The following is a 20,921-nucleotide window of genomic DNA, read 5'->3' as shown; positions in this document are numbered from 1 at the left end:
CATACCCTCTACTCTGTTTGCACTATTTTATGCAATCTCATACATCAATATGTCAATCACTATGAAACCTCCAATTCCAAACACAGGTCCCCATGGCCATTAATGTATTTGAAATATTCACTTAGCATCTAAATCTAACAAATCCAGACCAACACTCTTAATTTCTCTCCCTGGTAAAAAGCCATCTCCTCTTATAGTCTTCCCTATGTCATTAAACTATCAACATCTATTTAGTAGCTCAAGACCAAACAACCCTCTCTCTTTCATCAACCCCAAACCCAATCCATAAGTGAGAACCTTTCACTAAACTTCCAAAACACCTCACCAATCGGTTTACACGAATTTATCTCTAGTATCACAAACCTACTGCAAGTCACCTCCATCTTTAGTCTCATCTCTCAAGAGTCTCCAGACTTGTTTTCCTGCTCCCATGCTTGCTCTCCTCACCAGCCAGCCCAAAGAAGCAGTCATACCTTTAAATAGGAAGTAATGGAAGGATTCTGTGACAGTGGTCATTTAAATCAAGACTTGAATAAGAGACTGAGGAAGTTGTCAGATACTCAGGGTAAAGAAAAGTCCATGGAGGGGGATAAGCAAGGGACTAAAAGCTATAAATGAAAAATAGCTTTTATTCTAAAAGAAATGGCAAGATGCAGAAAAGTTCTAAGTAAGAAGAAAAACCCACTATGTGGAGAATGGGTTGGAAGAGGAAAGAATGGAACTTAGATACCCCTGAGGAGGCTGTCAGCACAGTTTGGGTGGCCAACTGTGGAGGTGGAGAGGAATTCAGATATATGGCACATTTAGAAGTTATGAATTTGCTGTGGAGGGTGAAGGAACAAAGGGTATCGAGGATAACTCCTATGGTTTTAGCTTATGAAACTCAACAATGATTGGTGCTACCTACCAAGGCAGGGAAGGCACCCTAAGGAACCAATCATTCAGATGAATTGTGGTGGTTGGTGGTAGAGGTTTTACAAGAACATCACATGGACAGGTTCCAAAAAGGGACAAAGGTCACAGGACACCAATCTATGGAAGTGCTACAAAGATGAGAGTCTTTGAAATTCTAGCTACCGGATACCATTTACCTACAATATGCCACTGATATTCTGGATAGGGGAGAGTTGCCATTCTTGCTAGACAGGTAGAGATGCCAAACAGGTTTATGCATGAGCACAGAGCACAAAGTATCTCTCTGATTCTCTCCAGTTACCTTCCAGGACATCCTTTAATACTGCATTAAATCTGTGCTTAGTGTTGGAAAATCTGTGCTTAATCATAGCCAAATGACAAAATTAACTAGTAGCAATAGGGCACACAGCAAGGGTTCTTTTTATATAAGGGCATTAGCCATATCACGAGACAGAGAAACAATCCTACTGGAACCTTCAAAATGCATAAATGTTAAAAAAAGAAAAAGTTTAATTTTTGTTACCGTCAAAATCAAAACTACTCATTCACTAGCTCTGATCACAAAGTTAATCAGCATCAGAAACATCAAATACCTTCAAAAACAGAAACCAGTGACGTAAGTGCCACCAAGTAAGGACAACTGTCCAATTTTAATCTAGACAGATAGCTTAAAGCCATCCATCCACACCATAAATAATGCAAAAAAAAAATTAAAGATAACAAAACTAATAAAAAGGTTATCTTCATTTTGTTAAAGGTTTGTTTTGTTCAAATTGATTTAAAAAGCACTATTCCTATCCATCTATTAATCTAATTGACCTTTAAAATCTTTGTAAACTCTAAATAAATTTATCTAAAGTTGGCCAAATTTTATTTCCATGAATAAAAAAATGAATTCTGAAACAGCTTTCTCAGGCAAACCAAAATAAAGGATTATATGACAAGTGACTGAATGTATAATGATATGATGGCCTTTTATAAATTTATTTGTAATAAAACAAACACTGATACTGATCATTAAATTTAAATATCTGATGAAAAACTTTATAATTTTTAGATAAAAATAATTAAGACTAAAATGACTTTAGGTTATCTCTTTTAATATTTTTATTATAATAGTTTTGTTAAATCATTTAGACTGCCTTTAATTATGAAGGCTTTTGGTGGGGGAAATTAGATCTTGCTGCTATTCAAAGCACTAAAAACAACTTTCGGTATGCATAATTCTATCATTTATTGTTTCATGAAAACTTTATCAGTAGAAGAATAGATTTTCTTTGTCTTTCATCTGTATTAAAAAGGTTATTGTGCTTCAATTGCATAAAAACAATATGATAAGTAATTATCCAAAAAAAGAAAAATGGAAAAGAGAGATGCACATATCTTACTGGAAAGAAACAACCAATCTACAAAAAATAAATGTTTCTATGTTTTACGAACCTTTCTTAGAAGAATAAAATACCTTTTGAAAAGTAAGAAATCTCCTAAGATTTTAGAGGACTTGAGAGGACTCATAGCTTGATTCTCTGCCACTGCCTGTCATGCTTTGTACTCTCCCTTTATTTTCAAAGAGCTTAACTAGGAAGGCTTCACTGCACTTGGAAAAGTCACGTAGAAAATAAGGTCAAGAGAAAACACACTCAATACTAAAAATTTCAGAATAGTGTTTCTATAAATCTGTAGCACAAGAATCAAAATGATCATGTAAGCTAATGATCCTTTACAGATTATTTTAGATCCAGACTGATTTATTTAGATTTGTCAGAATCTTTTCATATCACAAGCCTTTCGTTATAATTTCTAATGGAATCCAAATCAATGCATGATGGCTCTACTTTTAGATGGGAGTTAGAAGATTGGGTAGAGGAACAGAATGTCAGAAGTTACATTTATAGATTCACATGAATATCAATGTATAGATATATGTATGTGGGTGTGTGTGTATATATATGTATATGTATGTGTATACATACATCTAGAGAGGCAAATTTCCACTTTATGTATTTCTTTCACAAGGACTTATGGCATTAGGAGTCTAAAGTTTAAATTACTCTGGATCAGGGATAATAATGTCCTTGAATACCTGGGCACATGGGCAGAACAATACCTCTTAATACCTACAATGCAGAAATTATGTTTGCTACAAACATCAAGAAACTGGAAATCTGAGAGCTTAACTTTCTTTTAATTTCCTGACCTACAAATTTAGAATCTAAGAAATAATTATTTTTCTCAATGACCAAGTGCTATGATTTTAATGCCTGATTGCTAAAACATCTATAGAAAACCCAAAGACAGATATGTGGCTTAAATTTAAAAATCAAAGAGTTAACTCATTGTCCCTACGTATCTCCTACATATGCAGAAGATATATATGTTAATGAACTTGTTTGTTTTCTCTCGTTAAAAAAAGTCAACACATACACACATTTAAGGATCAAGTTTTGAAATATTATCTTTCTTTTTTTTTTAATATTTATTTATTTATTTATGATAGACAGAGAGAGAGAGAGAGAGGCAGAGGAGGAGGGAGAAGCAGGCTCCATGCCGGGAGCCCGACGTGGGACTCGATCCCGGGACTCCAGGATCGCGCCCTGGGCCAAAGGCAGGTGCCAAACCGCTGAGCCACCCAGGGATCCCCTGAAATATTATCTTTCATCCAAAAGACCCAGTAGTATAATTTTCTCAGGCATTTTATATTAAAAGGTATCAGTAAAGATAATGTAAAATAAAGGGCTAATACAGTAAAAAAAAAATTAGGACAGTTGGGTCAAGAACAAAATAATTTTAAAAATATTTAAGCAAAATGTCACTGTGCTGCTACTTTTCTGTAGAAAACTGCAAGAAAAAAAGGAACTAAATATAATCACACCTTTTCAAAATGCAGCTTGTGAGGGAAGCTTTCTAATACAAAATAGGTTCTACTTTTTTTTCAAACATAAAAAGCAAGAATTAATTAAAAACAGTGAATTTCTAGGCCTCCTTTTTTACAAGATTTCCTCTACGTAATAGTTTATGGAATCCAACTGAGAGTAACATATTAAAATATCATTTATTTATCAATATTGACCATGAATATATTTGAGGCAGAGAACACACACACAATATCTTTAAACATGCCATTAGGCTGGATTCTTTATCTTCTGTCTCATACAAGTGTCAAGGGTCAATGATTTTAGCCTCACTTTGGGCCATAATTCAAGAAATTATCACCAAAAACATCTCCATCTACCAAGCACTAAGCAGTTAACCTTATCAAGTTTCTATATGTTTGCTTAAACCTTCTAACTAGTTAACCCCAAATACTCTTTACATAAAAAGAAGGGAAAAAAACTCATTTACCAGTATTTTCTCATGAAGAAAAATAATTCATTTAATCCCATTAAGTTTTATTTTTCAAAGATCATGTCACATAATTTTAAGTGGAGTTGATATTGTATAATTTTAAGCAATGATGACTGAAAGGAGGCAGATTTTCATTGTTTAATGGAAGTTTTAAAAAAATTAACAGACACTTTAATAGACTTTAACCATGTGCAATCCAATGAACTGTCCTGAAAGAATTCAAAGGAAACTAGTAATTTACACTTTTAAAGATAAAATAAATGTTGAAAATGGATACAATATATATATCTTTTTGAAAGTACTAAGAAAACCCTTGTAAACATGTCAAAAAATCTGAATTCCAACTTCTAGGCTGAAACATCAAAATATGGAATGCATTTTCCTAGACTATTCTAACACTTCTTTTCACATGAATGAAAACTAAAAATGAAAGGACAAAAACAGAAATACTTCCAATAGAAAGCTAAAAGCAAAAAATATTGTGCTAGGGCATTCTGCTTGTTTAAGATACATGCATATATATACACAATACATTTTCATGAGTAGGGTTAAGTTAGGAAAGATTACAAGAATAAACTTCAGGCAAAAGATTTACATTTTTATATTAAAAATCAAATGTTCTTAAAAATAAATTTTCACATATTTCAGAAAATGCAGACTGCCTCTCACACTGTTGCTATATAGGGATAAAAATCCCACTTGTCTAGAATGACCTAGAGTAAGAACCATCTCTTGTCCTCTAACAGCTGAATATATTAGAGCTGGGACAAATAAAGGTCACTTCTTCAATAATTTCTTATATTAATACATGCAGTAACTGAATTACTTCTGCCTTAAAAAATACAATTTAAAAATGAAATGAAGGTCCAGAAATACAGTTTTCATGAACCGTGGGGGGATGATAAGTTTTGGACACGTTCAAAATAATCATACTCGGGATCCCTGGGTGGCGCAGTGGTTTAGCGCCTGCCTTTGGCCCAGGGCGCGATCCTGGAGGCCCAGGATCGAGTCCCACGTCGGGCTCCCGGTGCATGGAGCCTGCTTCTCCTTCTGCCTGTGTCTCTGCCTCTCTCTCTCTCTCTCTCTGTGACTATCATAAATAAATAAAAATTTTTAAAAAAATCATACTCAAAGCTGGTTTTAGAAGAAAACATTTCTAAGATAATTATGCATTTCCCTGCCTTCTTAACCAAAATGAGGATATTATCTTTTCCTGGGGAGGGCCCATTTACATACATCAATTATGATCTTCTTCTGAAGATGTAGTTGCTGTTGGACATGTAGATGACAAGAAAGGCAGGAATTGGTAAACTCTAGAGTTTTCCGATAAGTTTCATTTCTCAAGAAGTTTCTGTTGATAGCCTGCATTTTTGGGATCATGTATCTCTTTATTAGTAAGGCAGAGTAATCATGTACAAACTCTTGAGCAATGTAATATAATTACCTTCCAACAAAAAGTTAAAATATTGAGTTATTGAGTTAAAATATTGAATTCAAAAGCCAAGGTAATAATTTCCCAAGTAGTCACTAACCTTCTACGACAGAGCTTCCTACTATTGCCATGTATGGCCGATTTGTCAATAGCATTCATTCATAGTATCTTGTTCCTGGGTTAGTAGAAGCAGCAACTAACTCAGTGGCAAAAATTTACCTTACAGCCCAGTCTGTTGTTTTAATATTAACTTCAGAATTCAAAGACCTTGGATTTGGATATCTTATGAAGGCCTTAAAACAAGGCCTTGAGAAGAGTTCTACAAACTCTTCTCCATCATCAGAAGTGTCTTCTGAACTGTTTCATAAACTAAACAATACTCTGGAACAACCCAAGAAAATAATAGGGAACAATGGAAGGCAAAGAGAGTACAATTATTAAATAGTGATCTCACTTCTTTAGGATAAACTAAATCCTTACAGCAAAAGAACAGTATGACTGTTCTCATGTAATAAAATTAATTTTGGAAAGGACTGTTAGTGAAGATTTTTTTTAAATGCCAAAATCAAATGTCTACATACATATTTAGGTGCATTTGAAAACTATAATATTTCAAGCCACTAAGGTTTTTATCCACTTTAGCAGATAAGATGTTTATATAAAATAGGAATGTTAGGAACTATGGCAGCACACACACAAAAAACAACGAAACTCCTCTTACTTTGTCTAACTGTTATCTGCTAGGGCAGAAGCCCCTGGCAAAAATCCAATGCCCCTCAATTAGGAATCTGACAAATAAAAAAATAAAATAAAATTAAATTAAATTAAAAAAAAAGGAATCTGACAAATAAACTAGGCTATATCATACAATAGAGTATTATGAAGCTATTGAAATAAATGGTTTAGAGTTTTGAATTGCTAGAGAGAGATGTCTAAGTAATTTTTAGTAAAAAAAAAAGTAGAAGTTGCAAATGAGTATATGTTGCAAGATGCAGTTTGCATTTTCTTAATACACGTACAGATCATTGTGCAGTTACAATGCATAATCTATCTTGGTTACATTTGTGGGGATGGAGGTGAGTGGGGTGAAGTTACTACTTTTTTAGCCACAACCTTCTTTGAATTTTCCTTATCCCTAGATTATATTGTTTTTGTTAAAATAAAAAAAATAGAGATTTTGAAATTAGCCACTTTTGCTTCCAATATAATTGTGTTCAGACAATACAGTGTTGAGAAGGGAGAACTTTGAAAATAAAAAACAAAACACACACACACACACACACACCCTGTAGTTGTTTCTATTTTGCTGACTGCTTTTCAGCCCCAAAGCTGACTTTTTAACATCTTATTTTGAAAAGGCATGCTTCAAAAAACCCATGACCCACACCTCTGCATTACTCTTCCAATTAGCACTGGGTCAGAGAGAGGGGCACCTTCCAATCTCTTTTCTAATGACTAAATAAACACAATCCATGTGATCTAATTTAATTATAGGTATGGTGCAGATCTTTTCATTAGCTTTAGCTGACTGAATATCTGAAAATAATTTGATCAGTTCATTTTTCCTCAGCCTCATTGTTTTAGAATGAATTTGATCAACAATATTGAGTGCTTACTATGTGCCAGATATTGCTCTATATAGATTTTTTTTAAATAAAGAGACACAATAGTGTGCTTCTCTAAATCAGAGTCCAGTTAAGATACAGATGCCATGTTGGGTATTTTAAAAAGAGGAAATTTAATAAAGGTGACAACAGAGCTCAGAATCCAAAAGGGGAATAGTGAAATAACCCAGATTAATAACCACAAAATCCCCCCAAATGAACTCATCCCAGGAACTGGAAAGACAAAGGAGGAGAGGATGTAAGTCTCCAGGGCTGGCTTCCTCTGAATGCAACTAGAAGGACAGTAAGGACTGCCCCAGGAGCCAAGAGACTGGAGACAGCCACTGCTAAAAAATGCTGCCCAAGTAAGAGAGAGGAGAACCCTAGTTTCCCATTCATTTAGCTTTCCTACTTGTCTGCCAATGCCTCCCACTGGCCAAACTTCTTGAAAAGCCAGGGGGCAAGAGGACTTGGAAAACATAATTTACAACAGAATGGAGAATGCAAAGAGAGATTCAGACTTCAGTAATGACTAATTAGCACTTTGAGTCTCAAAATCTGTATAACTGTCCTCGCTTTCCAGATATCTATAAATCACAGACACAAGTACACACCAATACACAACATGTGTATATATGTGCCCACCCACACCAGCAATTAAATAATGCCCTGTAAGGAGCATACGGAATACAGCCTTTAGAGTTTATGGGGATCTAAGGCACTCACTTGACTCACTAACCTCATCGTCTTTTTTATTCTTTTAAAATCATCTCTAGGTAGTTCATAATAGGTTGCCAACCATGAATGCCACTACATTTTTAATTTAGATATTAGTAGAGCATGGCTATGCTACTTACTGTAAGCACCCTTACTTTAAAATTCAAGTCACTTAATTCTAACCATTGTTTTAATTTGAGGTGCTCAATCACATTCTCTTGAAATACTGAAATACTTATCAGTAAAATTAAATTTATCTACTGCTTACTCTTTTAGTGTTGATGATGATGATGATTGTGCTAAAAGGCTATTTTCTGCTTTTGATGGGAACTCACTTGGATTTTTTTTTTTCCATTAAATATAATGTTGACTATTGGTTAAAAGAAATTTCTATTCCAATTTTAAATAAGTTCCAATTTTTTAGGGAATGGTTGTTGAATTCTATCAAATGTCAATTTATTGAGAGGATTATAGAGTAATAGTTCTTCTCATTTAACAATGGATTTCCTTTTTATTCATTCTTCTGTCTCCTTTTCCTCTTAATCCTCCTGTATTTCTTGGCTTATATCCAAGATGTCTGGTCATTATAATAAAGCCAGCCAACAGATGTATTTCTTTCTTTTCTTTGTGGTTATTCCCCTGTTCATGAACCATGCAGCCACAGCCTAAGTCGTATCTGTGGTTCTTCAACATTTCCTCACTAGTTCCATCCCTGTTGGATAATGAGAAGCTGCTTCTTTGCTGCCAGATCCTTGCTTTTATTCGGTTCCGGATTTAGAGCTATCCTAAATGGCTGAGGTTACCTAAAGCTTAACTTCGGTGTCATAAAGGAATTATTTTTTATATATTCTAGAACTGCTAAAGAACTTAGAACTCTTTTGCTCTCATTATACAGTGAAAAGAAAACAAAACGAACAAACAAACAAAAAAAAAACTTTACCCAAAACCCAGAGAGTTAAGTAATTTTTTCCAAGGGTATGCAGAAATGTCTAGTAGACTTAGGCCAATATTTCAGCCTGCCAACCAGGTAGTATTTTTCACATACCATAATTATTCTCTTGTCTGTTTGGTCTGGGCAATGGAACTTTTCCCATACGAAACTACGTATATTCAAGACCTGAAACATGAGAAAGGAAATTACGTGCCTTGATCCACACAAGCCATCCTACTGTCTTCATGGTGGGCAGTGAGTAATGCTGACACTGAACAGAAAGGTCACTGAGTGAATGAAGAGGCCTGTGTTGGGACTGGCCGTACCCAGGGCATGGGAGGAGAGTCAGGGATACACCAGAGAAAAATGAACGACAGGACACAACAAAGGACTGAACTGACCGGAATGGAAAATAAGGTAGTACTGATGTTAGGTTAGCGAGTTTTAAAGCCCTCGATCTGACATTTGTTTTAATGAAACAGGTCAGTGAGAAATTACCACAGGATTCTAGAAAAGGGAAGCATACTAAGGGGCTGCAACCAAAGATGGGTTTTTGAAGAATCATGTTCTAAGCATACTTCACCTTCAAAAGAAGTAACATCAAAATTATCTGCTATAAGGCAAGACATGCTGCCTCTTTTATGTTACTTATAATTCAGATAGTAGGTTACATTGAACAAATAGTCCCCAATTAACTGATTTTAAATCTTTAGATGAGAAACAATTTCTGATGAAATCAAATTGTCGCACTGAGAACAAAAGTAAAGGAAATGTGACTGAAGGGAATAGTTTCTGAATGTCTAGTGTGTGCCGAGCAACACACTGAGGATGACTACTGAACCCTACCACAGAACCAGAAAGCTTCCAGGGCTGTAAGACATTATAAAAAGCTGATCATAAAAGTGTGGCATATTCAACAATCTATGAAAAAAAATAGTTAATATAAAAATCATTAGACCAGCATAAACTAGATCTGATATGATGTTTCACCTGCATCTAATTCACTTCCTCCGTGAAGCATTTCAAGTTCTAAGAAGAATTTCTCTAAATCTAGGTTCTCTTCAGAAATAGCAATTCTTGTCACATTTTATTCTTTACCCTAAAAAGCTAAAATCTCTTTTTGTTCAAGAAGATTAAGTCCATAAACACAGCCCCTGAATGATGGACTCAACGTTTTCTCCTGCCATAATACAAGACTAACAGTTGGTTCCTTAAGAAAGAAATGACAGATTGGAGTATCTGTAAAAGTGAAGACTTCCACTTTCTTCTATCTATGTTTTGTTATGCTCAGAATTCTAAACTGCTAATACAAAAAGTTCGTCTCCTGAGCAAAGGCTTGTGTCATATTCCACACCTAATCTCAAAATGCACCAGACCCGTGAAACTAATAGTTACTTTTAGATCTGGCATGTCTAGCTTTGACATGGCAGTAAAGTGCATGTATACTCACACTTGTGCTCTCAATCTGTTTCCCATGGCAAAACTATCTTAAATTTCTAAATCATGGTGAAAAGAGAGACTGTCAAATTTGCAGCATACAGAAATCATTTAATAAAGCCTTTTTAGGGGTAGGTAGGAGGGAACTGCCTCAAATGAAAAGTTGACTTTGTTAACCCAAACACATACCAGTAAGGGCAGTGGCCCCTTATTCTTATCTGGAAGGAGCTAACACCTTTGGGAATGAATTCAGCTTTACAAGCACAGTCTACCTTGGAAGGGCACATCTCCTGTTATCTCAGATGCCTATCTGGTATCTCCATAGTTAGGGCCCTCGGGTTCGTCAGGCCGCACTCATGCATAAAATCCATCTTCTTCTTCATCCAAATCAGGTCTTCCTCACTCCACGGTTCTCTATCCCAGTACAGACCAATATCAAACTATCTGGCATCTCAGGGCAGAAATTTGTGCCTCATTCTGGACTCCTCCCTCTCCTTCAACCACTCCTCCATGCTGTTGGTCTTCAGATGCTGACTACTTCACACCTCAAACTGCTCTCTACTTCATCTATTTTATTTTATTTTATTTTTTTTAATTTTTATTTATTTATGATAGTCACAGAGAGAGAGAGAGAGAGGCAGAGACACAGGCAGAGGGAGAAGCAGGCTCCATGCACCGGGAGCCTGATGTGGGATTCGATCCCGGGTCTCCAGGATCGCGCCCTGGGCCAAAGGCAGGCGCCAAACCGCTGCGCCACCCAGGGATCCCCTACTTCATCTATTTTAATTCACCTCAGCTACCCTAGTCTATCCCAAGCCACCATACCATACCTGGATCGCTGCAAGAGCTGTTCACCTAACCTCCCTACCTTCCTCTGGTCCTCTTCAGTCTCATATTTCCTAGCATACCAACAATCATTCTCATAATGACCAGCTCATGATGTCAGGCCCCTATTTCAAGTTTTCTTAGGACAATTTTCAAACTCTTCTCATGATCTGGTTTCCTTTTCTATATAATCATATTAGCCCACATCTATCAGACCCTACTTGCCCTACAAATGGAATATTCTAGACCTTCAAGTTTCCATGTTCCCGTTTCATTCCAGGCCCTTGTAAAGATGGTGATCCCTGCTAGTGAACACTCTTCTCCCTTGTTCCTGCCATCTGCCTAACCCCTGTTTCTCCTCTCACTTACTCTTTGAGAGAGAACCTGACCTTCAAAGTTTGGGTTAAGCAGGTCTCGCTAATGTCTATTTCCTTACTGTGCTTTTCTCATCTTACTAAAAATCTTATTCCCCTTTTGTGTAATCTGTGCCTGGCATACAATAAACTCCAAAAAGATGTTCAAAGTGCAAATTAACCTATGTTAAAAAGTGATCAACAGGTTAACAATGTTCAGATACAAATGGTAGCAATACATACTTTTTTCCTCTCCCTCCCTCTTTCTCTTTATAGAAAACCTTATTACAGGATATTTGTAGGATGTTTTCTATTGTATTCAATTTGTCCACTAATCCAAAGCTGAAGACAGAAAGATAAACCACTTCCTATTTAAACAGAATCATAAATATCTGCTGCCAGAAAATTCCCTCAGGGCTTTTTAAAATGTGGTTGGAAAAGCTCGGCTACTCAAAACCATGATCTGAGTCTGGCCCACTTCTTAAGTTCTAGAGAAAAAAGTTAGGAGAAAAAGGGGAGAAGCATGGAGTCATCTGTTCTCTCCCAAGGCTGTCAGGGGAGGGTAAGGAGGGGGAGGGTAAAGAGAGTTAATTCAATCAAAGGTAAATGGCGTGGACAGCAACAGAAACTCCTGTAAATATGAGGATACTTTCAACAAGGGGAAATGTGATATCTCAGACCTTGGCTGGACATATGATTCGGGGATAACATGTCCTGATATCCTCCACCTAACCCAAAAACGGGAAAAAAGAAATTAGAGACCAATAAGTAATGAAGGGTAGAGGAACCAGCATGTAGCCTACGCTCCCACTTTTTGGCATTACAGTGTGTGAGAGTCCTATGAATTAAGGGACATTGCAGAAGGCAGTCAGGCTAACACCTCAAAATAGTTACGCAGCCATGCAAGGCAACAGTAGCAGGAAGAAGCCAAGGAGTATGCTTCTGATGGCAGCTGTTGACGGAGGTGGGGCGAAAAAGGTCATGCTAGCACCAGATGCCCCACTTTAGTGAGTTGCTCAGGAGGCCACCAGCCAGAGGCACCCTGCCCAGAGAAGGGGCTGGAGGGATGGACCACTGGCAGGCTGAAAGGAAACGTGGTTGACTGGCTTTGGAAGGTTCTCTGAGCAAGTGCAATAAAAGTGATCATCATCTATATGGAAAACTCTGCATCAATGAAGCCACCAGCAGTAAAGGAGACCAAGCCAGATCAAACTGTGGAGTGTCTCTCATTACTGCCTCTCTCTCCTCCTACTTCCTATTTGCACCTATTAGAAGAAGGAAATAAAAGTGACCCAGAGGCCAACACTGCCTCCCTTCCCCCTCCGAGATATATTCCAAGGTGAGAAGTAGGAAGGAAATAAAAACGCAGAATTTACTCCCTCCTCTGAGCCATGTGCAAAAGAAAAGAGCTTAAAGTTGGGTATGAGGTTGCAGCATGAAACAAAACTGGAAGACTTTACTCATCTTGTAAAAATTACTAAAATTCACTAGGAAGTTACAGAGAACATTCAAAATGAAATGTCAATGAAGGGACAAGAATGAGAGCCCTGGAAGACTCAAGAGAAATAGAAAATAATTTCATGTTAGTACTTTACCAAATTCAAATTGTTCAATAAACTGACTAGATATCTGTCACCATAAGGGGTTTAGCACATACATGAAAGTAAACTACTAAAGGGAGACAACGATTCGCTAGATCTCCACAAATGAAAGACAAAATTTATTTAAGGTATTCCTTAATACTTAAGAGACAAATCCTTCGGTTCCTAACCACTTCTCTTTCCAGTAAGTTTTATTAATTGCTAGTCACAACTACTATCAAAACAGGTGTCCACAGAACATGAGAACACATTTTAATCCCTTTAATATATGTTTTTCAATATATCACATTTTAGAATAATTTTAAACTTCAGTGAAATGCATTCAGGGTTCTATAGCATAATGAGATAATTACATGGTATGCAAACAAAGTCTTCTGCAACTATATTATTATTCCTGAAAAATCTCACTAAGCACATACATTAATGACTCTGAAACTACCATAGTTTCTGACCTCTAAGAAAAACTAATCATACATAGGTAAGAAATTGGTTTTTGCAACAATACAACTGAAATCTCATTCTTGAAAAAAAAAAGTAAAGACAATTCAATTGTGTTGCCAAAATTAGTCAAATTTCTACACGTTTTCCCTTTAGCAAGGACACTATATTGGCTTACTAGATGTACTGCTCATGGCTATAAATGCAGGCATACAAAACACTCCACACACGTTCTAATCAGAGTGAGATTTTTGTTGGCCCATCTGCTTTAAATTTTATGCCAAGAACCAAGAAAAATCTTGGAAGTTCTAAGTCCTAGTTGTAAAAACAGAAGATAAATTTTGAATCATAGACTGTTAGCCCTGGAAAAACACTCCAATGACAACTTGATTAATTCAAAGCCTGTTCTGATTGAAGTGTCTTTTCCCCTAAAAGAAATAATAGATTTCTCTAAACACTATAACTGCATACACACTAAAATCATTTAACATAGACTGATCACTCTTAATTGTGTTTTTGTGTTGCTGTTTATGTTGTCTGTCCAAAATCTTCATCCACATTCAGCAAGCATCCTATAATTAGGTATGGCTTCACCTACAGAGACAAGCAGCACGATGATCTCAGGTTCTTAATATTCCTTTGAAATTCATTTCAAAGCTGTGCTAAACAAATCAGTCAGAAAGCTTCAGCCAAGCAGTCCACCCACGTTCAACAACCTTTTCTCTACCTAATGATAATTACAGTCTGTAGAACAGGCAGCCTCTAATAAAGGACAGCAACTTTAGAAGACAGTTATCTGTAGGGGCCTTTCTGTTGCCATAGAAATATCTTCAGGCCACCTTGTCCTCAGCATGAAACATTACCTTCACATTAACCTGCTATTAAGGGTGTGTGTGTGCGTGCGTGCGTGCGTGTGTGTGTGTGTGTGTGGCTGGGCTAGGGCATGTATTAGCCCAAATTATAGGATAACTCACCCTGTCCTGATGGTTATAAATGATATGTGGTTCTCAGTTCTAAAACATTCCCCAAAATGGAGAACACAAATCTTCTCAGTGACAGCAGCCCTTGACTAATGCACTCTTGTTCCCTTGGCTCAATTGAAAACTTCCATAATGCAGCAAAGCAATAAAGATCAGCAAAGAATTCTCCATATTCTCTTTCTTCATTCTAAGCTCAAGAGTCAGTAGTGTCCTAAAGTAAAGGGATCAGCCACAGTTGTGAAACAGGGAAATAAATCTCGTCATGTTACCCCAAACACAGAAAACCTATTTTATGAAGCATTCACTGGGGGTGGGGAGACCAGAATTCCGTTTTATAATCAAAAGTTGTTTTTTAAAAGAATCAAATGAATTTCCCTACGGTATACTCATGGCTAAAAGATACAATTTCATTTTACATATCTGTAAGTATTTTCAGTGGAAATTTGTGGTATACCTTTTGGGGCGACAGGTACAAAACAGAAATGAGTAATGCTTATTTTAATGTATTTTAAGACCATTTAAATGCAACATTTTAACTAAATATAAAGGATAATCTAAAAAGCAAAATAACAAAAATATAATTACTTGGGGCTTTTATGATTCCCGAATGCAGATGGTATGTCAGGGAGCAGGTAAGGAGGAAGGTAATAGAGAAGAGCATTAGAAGGCTCTGAGGGCAGCCCGGGTGGCTCAGCGGTTTAATGCTGCCTTTGGCCCAGAGTGTGATCCTGGAGACCCGGGATCGAGTCCCATGTCAGGCTCCCTGCATGCTTCTCCCTCTGCCTGTGTCTCTGCCTCCCTCTTTGTGTCCCTCATGAATAAAAAAAAATAAAATCTTAAAAAAAAAAAAAAAAGGCTTTGAGATTCAAGAACAGTAGAGGGGGATGTCAAATTTTAATGTTGAACTGCGTTGTGGGGGAGGGAGGGGAGTACTGTGTTTCTTAGCCACTTTCCACACCTATGTTGTTTTAATTCAAGATTCTCAGGCATTCCAACAGGCCCTTTGATATACGTTCTCTCAATTACTTCTAAAATACTACCATGGGAGGAGGTGGGAGTGGAGTATCCTGCCATTTTTACAGAAGCGGATACCAAAGCTCAGGAAGATTAAGTGACTTGCCGAAGTTCACAGACATGATCACAGCGCTGCCAGGGAGTAAAAATAATTCTAACTCCACAGCCCATGTTCTCTCCAGACTTCATTATGGTATTACTTGAGGTGTTACTTTATTTAGCATAATAACCATACATTTCATCCTCAAATGTTCTTCATGCAAACAATGAGGAAACTTTGTCAGCATGCAGGAATGATACACTGTTAAATCAAAAACATTTAAGATTCTATCCTTTTAATGTTACTGTCATAGGTAATTCCTTACTGAGGAAGTACTCAAGATCTGATCCATCAAAAGCCCTATGTTACCTTCAGGGAGGTGATGATATTACTACGATTGGTGAAAGTCTTACACAAGTAGAAACCTAAAAATATGCGCAGTCCAGCAATATGACCCTGAGTTTGGTATGGTGTGTGTTTTTTAACGTCATTTGGAGAATCGCTAAGGCATCCATCCAGCTGTACAGTCTTCATTAGTTCATCCTATTTTTTTAAAAGATTTATTTATTTTATGATAGACATAGAGAGAGAGAGAGAGAGAGAAAGAGAGAGAGGCAGAGACACAGGAGGAGGGAGAAGCAGGCCCATGCCGGGAGCCTAATGTGGGACTCGATCCTGGGACTCCAGGATCGCGCCCTGGGCCAAAGGCAGACGCTAAACCGCTGAGCCACCCAGGGATCCCCTCATTAGTTTATCCTAATAGGATACAGCTGCTTTCTTCAGATCAGCTCCTCTACATATGCCACTGAAAAATTATCTTTATATAATTTTTTTTTTTTAACAAAAAGGGTGGCCCACAAATCAAGACCTTATACTTTTTTATCTGTACTAACAAGAATTTTATGTAACATGATCTAAAAGAAGACTGCCTCTCACTTGGCCAATGCCTAACTGCTACATTAATTTTTAAAGCAATATCATTTTTTAAAAAAAGAGATGCTGTCTGTGTGTGGCATTTGAGTGTGCCAGAACATGCTGAGACAGTGATGAAGTGATCCTCACATCAAGAGATGGGCAATAAACACTAAAATTAACCACAGTCTAAAGTTGTATTAATTACGGCATTCTACAAATACATGATAAGCGTGTAAGTAGAGCAGTACAAGGAAAATAAAAGGGAATGATAAATTTGACATATCTGAAAGTGTACTAAAAGGATAAAAATCTGGCCATCTTTCTAGGATATTCATGTTATTATGAGGAGTAATAGGGTTTGGATCTAAAGCCAAATTCAAGAATTTGTAATTATTTTTTAAAGTCTCACTATCCACACTTCAAGTCATCCAATTCTCAAACACGTAGATCAACTGAATTTTAACAACTGGGTATGTGGAAAAGTCAATGCCCCAGAAGTTTCAAAATCTCCCACTGCTCTTGGACTCAGCATATAATAAAATCAAGCTAAAGATAGACTAGTGAATATAACAAAGTGGTCTACATCAAGAAAGACCATAATCAGATATTTTCTAATGACAATTACAACACAGACAATCGATAACCTTCAAGCAAATCTCTGGACAGCAGTTAAGGGCAAAGAAAAGGCTAGAAATGTAGACTCGATTAGATCAGAAATGAAGTATTCTCAACCACAGACTTTGGGAAAAAATGTCAAGTCATGGTTAACGGTTCTACATGTTAATTATAGCTATTAAGGGTTATTAATAAAACCCATTGTTTTATAGTTCCTCCTAGCACCAATGTAACAAATTTATTTTCTGGGATGTACAAGTTAATTTACATACCCATTTCTTTCAAATCTCCAAAGCTCTTGGTTTCCTTGAATTTTTCAATATAGAGTATAGAAATGCAGTTTTTATTGGAGAAGATAGAATAAGGCACTATTTAACTTTATCTGACACTAAGTGTCAGAAAGATAGTTTCTCATTTGTTTTTGTTTTTTGTTTTTTTTATTACTCACTCGGTTTATTTTTTATTCCATTAGCTCACTGTGAATTTTGGGTCCAAAGAGGCCAAAGGACAAAATGTCAAAAACCTTAACTATCTTTTGAGAAAATTTTATCACTTCATTTCAGTGATGATCTTAAAAATTACTATAACTATATTCTCGGTTATTTTATTACAGGGCTGTCATGTGATTTCAGTGTCTTGAGTTTGTACCTGTCTTTACTATGGTACTAGCAACACACTGAGATATAATTTTAACATCCAGGGCTAATTCAGTGGGAAGGGAATAGAGGTGAACTTAACAGTGATGTCTATGAGGCAAGCACAGGCCAAATGACAGCCCTGAGAGCCATAATAATGGTTTCCTAGCAGTTCAAATTGAAAAGCATAACAGGAATACATAGAATTCAGTAGCTCAGGATTATCAGACCTATGCTTGGGGTGCCTGGATGGTTCCGTCAGTTGGGCATCTAACTTTTGATTTCAGCTCAGGTCATGATCTTGGGATCCTGAGATTGAGCCCCAAGGCAGACAGGGATTCTGCTTGAGATTCCCTTTCTCACTCTGCCCCTTCCCACCCACTGTGTGTGTGTGCGCGTGCGTGCGTGCACGCACATGCACACACTCTCTCTCTCTCAAATAAATAAGTATATCTTAAAAAATAAAAAAAAAAAACCTGTGCTTTAGCAGTCAGGAGTCATTCTTGTTGACAGCACTTTACATTCAGCAAAAAATCATCATCCATCACAGAAGTGACATTAATTTAAATTTCATAGATTTCTGAAATGATGATCTTATTTAATTTGTGTATCCTGTTTTGTTTGTATGGCTAACATGAGACCTATTAAACAAAGGTTGTATGCCTGTTCTTGATGTATACTTAATGCAATATTATAAACAAAAAAATCACATACATTTTAGAAATATTGAAGGGTTTTTTTCCTCTTTAGAAGGAACCCAATCATTACTCATATTTAACCTGTTTACCATTATTCCATTATTTAATGACTTCTGACTTTCAAAATACTGCTTTATTGTCCAAGTAAAAGCCTTTTGGGTGGTTTTGTTTTGTTTTTTGGTGTAGCTGAAACTAGAGGCAGCACTAACCTTTTTTAAAATTTTCATGAGGCTCTGATGAAATATCTTCCCATCATGGTGAATTGTTCTATTGCTCAATTAGTAAGCTAGGTAGGTAACAGTACAACTTCAGAAAAACACAGTGCAAAGTAAAACCAAAGTATCTGTGCCCAATTCCAAGAATTTCTACAAGTATGGGTTCTTGTACTCTTGTCACTGTTAATTTATGTTAAAAAGGAAATTCTAATTCCACAGATTTAATTCCCAATTAATTTAGTATCTGAACTTATACTGTATTGTTCCCCTTTTCATTATATTATTGCAATACATACATAAAAGCAGAGAACATGCTGAAACACTCCACTAAAAGTAGTATCTTAATAGATAACAAAATAAACTGTGGTTGCGTAATACACTTTTCTTCAGATTAAACATCAGAAAAATTCTAAATGTTCATAAAGATGAATTCTCCTTATGAAATTTTCATTTCAATATTGTGCTGCCACCATCACCCCCAAACTTGATTTATCTAAAATGAAGCATCTCTTTGCCCCACAATTATTTCATCTCACCTTCTTAGCTTTTAATTGAATTGTTCTAACCATAAAATCCAGAATGAAAGTCACTGTTTGAATTGGTCTTATATCTTCAAATCAGATCATTCCTTTTTTTAAGATTTTATTTATATACTCATGAGAGACACAGAGAGAGAGAGAGAGAGAGAGAGAGAGAGAGAGAGAAAGAGAGGCAGAGACACAGGCAGAGGGAGAAGCAGGCTCCTCGCAGGAAGCCTGATGCGGGACTTGATCCCGGACCCCAAGATCACACCCTGAGCCAGACAAGCGCTCAACCGCTGAGCCACCAAGGGGTCTCCAAATCAGATCATTCCTTTATCACAATGGAATTGGATTCAAAACGTGTACTGACTGCATCTTCATCATTACGTTATACCATTAATTCAAGTCACCTTATTACACTATAATTCTGTGAAAGAAACTCTTAGCTGCTGTCACCAATTCTGGTTTTTCAGTGCCAGAATGCTTTCACAAAAAAATAGACACATTTTCTTTGACAAATACTGCCATTTTCATATTATTTTTATCCTATATGGGATACTTTGTACAACCTGAATCTAACTTTAGATGTTTTACCAGCTCTAAAACTTCTCAGCCAACATATTTTCAAGTATTGATTCTCCTTCATTCTCTCTATTCTCTTCCTTTTGCAAAATCTGAAAATAAGTACATTCAACCACTCATTGTTTTATATTTCCATTTCCTTTTTTCTCTTTATTTGCAATTCTTATGAATATTCTTCCATTCACCAATTTCCTCTTTAGCTCTGACTTTATCTGCTTCTTAACCACTTTATTCCATATTTTATTTCAACGATGTTTTCCATTTTTAGATGCTCTACTTGGTTGTTTCCAGATCTCCCTGGTCATTCTCAACAGTGGTTTGTTACTTGTCCACTTTTATGGTTTATCTTTTATTTCTTTAAATATGTACACACAGTCATTCTATTTTATATATTGAATCACTCCAACAGGGATTCCTGGGTGGCGCAGTGGTTTGGCGCCTGCCTTTGGCCCAGGGCGCGATCCTGGAGACCCAGGATCGAATCCCATGTCGGGCTCCTGGTGCATGGAGCCTGCTTCTCCCTCTGCCTGTGTCTCTGCCTCTCTCTCTCTCTCTCTCTCTCTCTCTCTCTGTGTGTGTGTGTGTGACTGACATAAATAAATAAAAAAATAAAAAAATAAAAAAAATTTGAATCACTCCAACATCTGAACTTCTTAAGTATCCGAATGTTCAGCGTTGCTGTTTCAGCTAATACTCATTCAAAATGGCTTGGCTCCCCGACAAAGTTGGTGATAAATAATTTTGGCCTGCTTGATCTTAGCCTGTTCAAATCCTGAAACCTCTACTGGGGATTGCTTGAGAGAAGACTTCTGTTTCCTCCTGCTGAGGGTCAGGTTGCTGCTGACCTGAAAACATTTTAGCCCATCTCAAATGTTCCAATTTCATGAGTATCTCAGGTTGAGAACCTTCCTCCATACTGTTTGCCCAAATCTTGATACGTGGATAGCAGAATTTATACACATTTGCCCTCAGAGCAATCACCACTCTGATTCTGGGGTATTTGTTCTACTTAGATAAGGGGGATGGAGGGGGAACAGACTTCAGAGATTTTCCACTACCTCATCTCTATCAACACACTACAAATTGTATTTATCAAGGATGCTGTTGA

At 36.7% G+C, this 20,921-nt stretch overlaps 1 protein-coding gene across 17 annotated transcripts in view; it reads right to left on the bottom strand.

Moving 5' to 3' along the window:
* KLF12 (KLF transcription factor 12) overlaps positions 1–20,921 on the bottom strand; it is a 590,400-nt gene that overhangs the window by 187,609 nt on the left and 381,870 nt on the right. For 3 of the 17 annotated variants that reach the window (XM_072782798.1, XM_072782803.1, XM_072782802.1), the window contains exon 1: positions 8,282–9,363. The exons of 13 other annotated variants lie outside the window; for them this stretch is intronic. The gene's annotated coding sequence lies outside the window, so the exon portion shown is untranslated. Of the gene's footprint in view, positions 1–6,413; positions 6,481–8,281; positions 9,364–20,921 lie in introns of those variants that run through there. One more of the 17 variants, XM_072782799.1, reaches the window with a different exon arrangement.

Source organism: Canis lupus, chromosome 17 (assembly GCF_048164855.1).
Source record: "Canis lupus baileyi chromosome 17, mCanLup2.hap1, whole genome shotgun sequence".
Classification (NCBI taxonomy): Eukaryota; Metazoa; Chordata; class Mammalia; order Carnivora; family Canidae; genus Canis; species Canis lupus.
Note: the sequence above shows the minus strand (reverse complement) of the source record. Positions and strands in the feature narration are given on the sequence as shown.